Source organism: Triticum aestivum, chromosome 2B (assembly GCF_018294505.1).
Source record: "Triticum aestivum cultivar Chinese Spring chromosome 2B, IWGSC CS RefSeq v2.1, whole genome shotgun sequence".
Lineage (NCBI taxonomy): Eukaryota > Viridiplantae > Streptophyta > Magnoliopsida > Poales > Poaceae > Triticum > Triticum aestivum.
The window spans coordinates 687,396,296-687,403,497 of NC_057798.1; positions in this window are offsets into that span (position 1 = coordinate 687,396,296).

The window sequence follows — 7,202 nt, forward strand, 5'->3', positions numbered from 1 at the left end:
AGTGAGCGGTGGGGGTGGATGAACAGGACCCCGTGGCGTTGCCTCTGGATGAACAGGACTCCGATCGATCGAGCCAGTTGTGGCTGGATGAACAGGACCCCGTGGAGGGCTAGATGAACAGGACGACCCCGTGGAGGGCTGGATGAACATTAGACGATGGAGTGGTGCCCGTGGAGGGGTGATTGAACAGGAGCCCGTGGAGAGGGGTGGTTGAACAGTAGCCGATGGAGTAGCGTACAGTGGAGGCTGGATGAATAGGAGCCCGTGGGGGCTGGAGGAGGTCGACGGTAGCCCGTGGAGGCTGGAGGAGGTCAACGGTGGAGATGGACAGTATTCCGTAGAGTCCCGTTTTGCGGTACACCACACCCCTCCCGATGAACAGGACCCCCATTTTGACCGTAGCGCTCCAACACAAGTCCGCTTCGTCAATTTTGCGGTACGCCACACCCCTCCCGATCAACAGGATCCCCGTTTTGACCATAGGAGGTCCGTTTCCTCCGTTTTAGGGTACGCCAGACTGCTCCCGATGAACAGGATCCCGTTTCGAACGTGACCGGTCAAACACAAGGTTGCTTCCTTCATTCTGCGGTACGCCAGGCCTCGTTTCCATCACCTATTCTGTCCAAGCTGGTTGGCTCCCACGCGTTTTGTTGCCTCCCGATGAACACGACGCATTCCATTGCCGCCCCATGAACACGACACATTTCGTTGCCTCCCCATGAACACGACGACGACGCGGTTTCTCCGTTCTGACCCAGCCATGAACACGAGCACTAGCCGTACATATGCGCGAGTAGGTGTTCGAGACCCCGCCCGTATGTAAATACGTGGCCGTAATTTCTTTCTTGCACCCTGGCCATTGTACGTACGTGTACATGCTACGTGCGCACCTTTACTACGACACGTGCGCGCCTCTACTACGACACGTGTGCGCCTCTATATCGACCAGTATGTACGTAGACATTCGCGGCCAGAATGACAATCCTACATACGCTTCGACCAGGTGGGTCCCGACTGTCAGGCACTTCCTTGCGTGCGAAGATGTAGCTGGTGGGTCCCAGCAGTCAGGGGGCGAATCATTTTTTTTGCCCGGATGCACTTCCTTGCGTGCGAAGATGTAGCTGGTGGGTCCCATCAGTTAGGGGGGAAACATTTTTTCGCGAAATACAGTGCCCCGTCCAGTGGGTCCCTGCTATCAGGTGGAGGTATCATTATTTTCCGCGTAATAAGGAGGCACTTCCTTGGTGCGGCCGCCGACCCATCTATCATCCTCTCCACGTACAGTCCATGTCCGATGGAAGTCGTTCCTTGACCATGTTGACCACGCCGCGCCGAGAGCACCAGGTCGGTGGATGACGGCGAGGCCTAGGTAGGGGACAACAAGGAGCCGGGGAAGACGCGGTAGTGGATGCCCACGCGTAGAAGAGTATGAGGGTTCACTCGTTCGGCTGTGGTGTGAGGCTGCCATCACCGCAGGGCCTAGCCAACGGTGGGAATAGTAGGCGGCGGTGAGGCCTCCGCGGCAGCACAGCCGGCCACAGGAGGCAGGAGTAGGCTGCACAACCGGTGCTGCTTTGGGCGGCTGGAGCAAGAAGACCAGAGGTTGAAGAAGCACTACAGCCGTTGGATGGACATCGTACGGTCAGTCGAGCTAGAATCATGCATATTGACTAAGTTGACAAAGCCCTCCATCCCCGTCAACTTAGTAGGTCCACTATACTGGGTCCCAGCTAGCAGGGGAGTATTCATGTTTTTGTGCATAATAATGAGGTAATTCCTTGCGTGCGAAGATATAGCTGGTGGGTCCGAGCTCTCAACGGCGGTAACATTTTTTTCGTGAAATACAAAGGCCCTTTCGATGGGTCCCATATGTCAGGTGGAGGAATCATTATTTTGCGCATAATAAGGAGGCATTTCCTTGCGTGTGGCCGTGGACCCAGCTGTCAGCCTCTCCACGTACAGTTCACTTCAGATGCGTGTCGGTCGTTGACCACGTTGACCACGCCATGCCGAGAGCACCAGGGCGGTGGACGATGGCGAGGCCTAGGAAGGGAACGACGCGGAGCCAGGGAAGACTCGACAGTTGTTTCCCACGCGGAGGGGAGTACGACTATACGAGGGTTTACTAGTTCGTCTGCTGTCACCGGAGAATAACTGCATGTGTGGGTAAGTAGAGGGATGGCTAGGCCAGCGATGGGAGTACGGTGGGGCGGTGAGGCCTGCGCGGTAGCACAGCCGGCCGCGGGGAGGAGGGAGCAGGCAGTCCTGCCGACGCTTGTTTGAGCGGCTGGAGTAGGAAGAGCAGAGATTGAAGAAGCATGACGGCCGTTGGATGGACATCCAACAGTCACTACTTGTGTACCAACCTTTTTTTAGGAAAGCCTCAAATCTGTGGAAAACAGCATACAAGCCATCTGCCATTATTTCTAATAATTTACAACCCCTTTGCTAATTCTTACGTTTTTTTGGAGCCCATATTCTTTTTGTTAGCATTACAACCCATATTGTGGCCACGGTTAAAGAATTATACAAAATTTTGCATATGTCCGTGTGGTCTGAACTGTTTTTAATCCCAAAATTTCGAGTCACATTCAGACTGATTTTAAAAATAAATGTATATCAATATAAAATCCAATAAATTGTCCACACCTAAAAATCAATGCAATTTAAAATCTCGAAATGAAAAAAGATATTGGAAACTAATGCCGGTTTGATATGTTTTAAAAATGTACAACAAATTTCTCATTACTGATAGGCCATTTTCTCGGCCAGCCAAATGAAGCTCTCCTCGTCTGGAAAGATTTGTAGCCTAACAGGGCTGATAAAGTGACTTACTTGACAAATCACAAAAAACTGGGCTAGCCATTTTCAGAAAGAAAAACAAAACTACTGGGCTGGTCTGTGGTAAACATAAAAGAAAAGGCTGTCTAGACAGGCCAGAGTGTCCCGCACAGCCCAGTTGACACCCTGCTTCCGTCTCAAAAACAAATTAGATAAATGCCACTCGAATTATGGTGATTCATAAAAATGCCACTGCAATTTCCAAACTTTGAAAAATGCCACAACAATTTTTGCAAACTTTGAAAAACGCCACTACAGTTTGCAAACTTTGAAAAACGCCACTCCAGACTTCGAAAAATGCCAATAGAAATGGCATGAAATGGCATTTTTCAATGTTTGGAAATTGCAGTGAAATTTCTCAGAAACACCAGATTTGGAGTGACATTTATCAATTAACCCAAAACAAAAATAACTGGGCGAGCTGCTTCGTCCCTGGTGTCAGCCGCTCGTTGTGCAATTCTCTCGTTTATTGACTACGTTGACAATGGCATGGGACCCAGATGTTAGAAATCCACTAGGAGGAGCCATTTTTTATTGGCTTGAAATAAGGAGGCACTTGCTTGCGTACTGCCATGACCTTGGCGGGTCCCTGCTGTCATCCTCTCTACGTACAATCATCTCCTGATTGTGTACGCGTCAACTTGGTAGGCCCACAAGTCAGCCTCTAAACCCGTGAAGGACAAATACAACCCATTTAAAAAAATAACAGCCCATTCCAGACGTTCAAACAGAAATTTCAACATTCAGAGCAAAGTAATAGGTCTGATCCACATATTGAGTACTGAACATCCACGTTGACAACCATCATAGCCAAGTTAACTATCTACTCCCACTAATACTCTAGTAGAGTACAAGTACTAACTTACTCTTAGCTAACTAAACGATGCCCTCCGCCATTTGCGGTACACGCTAAACGCCGGCACCGGCGTCCTTGTCGGTGTACTAGAGTAGGGGTATCCTAGTATCCCGAACTTGTGCACGGGCAGTTGCAGCACCCCGCGGCAAGGCTTGCCGGGTGACCGCCAAGGTCCTCCATGGTTCCTTTAGAGCCATTCAAGAACTAAGTATTCAAGCCAAGGAGACAAGGCCCCGGCAAGAGGAGCTTGCCGGGAAGGACAACCAAGGCATCTCAAGGAACTTGCCGCGACACGCGACGCGTCCCGGCGAGGCCCGGTGAGCGACAAGCTTCCAGACGCGACAAGACAACGACCGCGGCAAGGCGCTTGCCGCGGCAAGCTACCACTCTGTACCCGCGCTCCAGCACATCCACCAACGTGTCGCCCTGGGGCCTTTCCAGGCGCGCGTGGCAAGAGGCTGTGCAGCCAGCGGTGCGCGGTGGCAAGTGACGCTGACAAGATTACCATCGTGGCGAGCGGTGGCGTCCCTGACGATCCCTTTTTGCACTGTTTGGGTGACGTAGACGGGCATTTAATGCCTTTGTCCCCTGCCGTCAGGGTTAGGTATGATACACTGTATAGGTAGTTGTACCAACCGCAATTCCATTTCCATTTTTACCCTTGTCTACGTTGCCACCTGTCGGAAACCCCTTTAGCATATAAAAGAAGGCCCATGCGCAACGTAGAGGGGGGTTCGGAAGCAGAAAAACATTCACGCTCGGTCTCGTTAGCAGCTAGTGTGTACTGTAGCACTCAGCGCTCCCAAGCAAGAACTCAATAGACTCAGACATGCAGCAGTAGGAGTGTTATCTCTCCAGAGAGCTCCAAAGCTGGGTAAACTGCTCGTGTGCTTCGCCTCGATCCGCTCTTCGTGCGATCTCCGCCCCCCGCCGAACCGAAAGGGGCTCGGTCCACCGGTCCCATAGGTGTTCGTGGATCAGCTTCCCCGACAGTCCTACGCCTCACCTCGGACTTGCAAGAGGTGCCATAGGGCGCGTTGCTCACGCGCGTTGGCCCTTTCCATGTCGGCGTGGTCCACCGAAGCTTCAGCTTCTAAGTGGGAAACACACTTGACGAGCTGGTAGTAAAAATCAGCGTCGCAAACGCGTGCGTGCCCGACAGCCTCCAGGGCTATTTTCCGGGCACCGACCTCCATGTAGTCGGCCCAGTTGCGGGCGCTCTACTCACCACTCAGAGCGTCGGTGCGCTGCTGCTCCATGTCCCGCTGGCGGCGCAAATCGGCGATACGTTGCTCCTCCATCAGGCGGTCGCACTCCAACAACTCTTGCTCCTCCACCAGGAGGTCGCGCTCCAACAACTCCTCGATCTCCGCATTGCCATCTAAAGACAGATAGAATGCCTCCTTCCTCCGTCTGCCTTCCGGTGAAAAACCGAACACTAGTTCCGGCGGTGACCACCTCTGGCGTCGCCTACCGCGGACGGGCGTGGGCATGCCGGACGTGGCGAGCGACGTCGGGCCAGTGGCACTACTAGGGAAAAGGCTAGCAGCAGCGCGAGTTTTAGGTGTATCAGTAGCGCGGGGAGAGGCGCTACTAATAAGGTGCTACAGCTAACACAAGTGTAGCAGTAGCGCGGTTATTGGAAGCTCGCTACTGCTAGTAGCTCTAGCGCGCTTTGCGACGACGCGCTACTGCTATCGCAGCGCTGCTGCTAACTTTTATACACTCGCTACTGCTAATTTAACAGGTTTTTTGTTTTTTTGGGCATATTTGTTTTGTATTTGAACAGGCTTTATAGAAGAATCTTTAGCACATAGAAATGTCATCATGATACACATACAAATGCCTGCGAGACCACGAATGTAATCATAGCATATACATACAAATAGTCTCATCATAATCATCATCCAACACAAAGTGGTCTCTCGTCATCATCTCGAAAATAGCGATACAAGTCCTTGATTACATGCAAATACATCGTCATCCATCTAAACAATGGTATACGCGAGAAGAGCTATCACTTTGAGTACATGAGTTCGTATCCCTCTCTCGCATTAGCGTGAACCTAAACTAACTACTGCCTGTCGCTCGGAAACCGAAAACCGGTAACACGTGGGCCTGACACTCCGGCCACTCATCGTATATATACTCCTGGCATTGCACTTCTTCGCCATCGATGATCTATGAACCTGCATCGTCACATGAGTCGATAATATGCAACATATATAGTTGAGCAATAGAAAGAGACAGACTTGACAAAAATAGAAACAACATATCATAAGCATAAATAACAAAGTTCAGCGTACCCAAAATGCCCTAACTAGAGTGATCTTCGCTAGTCGAGGAGGAGGACGGTTTAATTACATCACAAATAAAGTTTCACTGTGCATAACTCAAAGTTTTGTCATACAGAAAGTATGGACTAAACAGACACATTGTCATATATCGACAATCACTCCAACATGCCGTGCCATCCATCGAGGTCAGGGAGATAGTCCCCGAGCTTAGTGAAAGGCTTCATGTTGAGACGCTGAGAGGCTATCCACGTTCGGACGTCTTCCTGCGACATTTGTCCTTCTCCGTAGAACATCCCTGTTTTTCCGACGACCTCTTTCATGATGATTTGGGCAGGTTCGCGCGGGATGTTATAGAACTCAACTCGAAGTCGATGATCCTCGATATCTCCTATGTCCTTTGCCCATTGCAGAATATGGGCATCGCCAGATCTAGGTGACATGTGAAGATTCTGGTGATCCCGTCTGTACTCCAGCATGTGGTGTAGGACATAGAATCCATCATTAAGAGAATCGTTCGGTTGCTGGATGCAGCAGAAGTCGGTCTTATGGCTGAAGGCGGCCCTGCCGCCCCTTCTCTTCTTGTCCCTAACCTCCCCACCCCTTGCTTGGTAGTGAAACATAGCACTGTCCAGAACATCTTTGATGTGGGTGTAATCCTTTTTGTGAATGTTCTCCGACGAGTCCAAGTAAAGAGCGTGGGAGAATCGGGGGTAGAGGATGATGAGGACGGCGCGCCCGCCGCTGCGCAAAATAAGTACACCTCAAATTAATTAGCCTCCACCGTGCAAATGAATTATTGAAATCAAAGGAATGATAGCAGCACAGATGACTTACGTGGGATGATAAGGCACGGGAATCGCCTCCTTGTCCTTATTGGCGAGCATGAAACTGACAATGTAATCCCTCACGTATTCACGCTACTCTGCACAGACTCCCAAGAAGCCCTCGTGCATGTAGTACGGGTCAGCGACACAGATATGACGTATCTGCTCAACCCCAATGATGTAGTTCATGTGCAAGGCATAAAGGCGGACAAACGTAAAATCCATCTTCTTCACGTGAAACATGTCGAATATGTAATCAAATCGGAGGAAGAACTTATCCGCAGGGAAGCTGTCGATGTACGACATTTGCCGCAGAACGTTAACCACGTAGAGTGGGTATCCTGGATCTTTCGAGGCGATGAGGCCTTTCTCTACCCACATCAC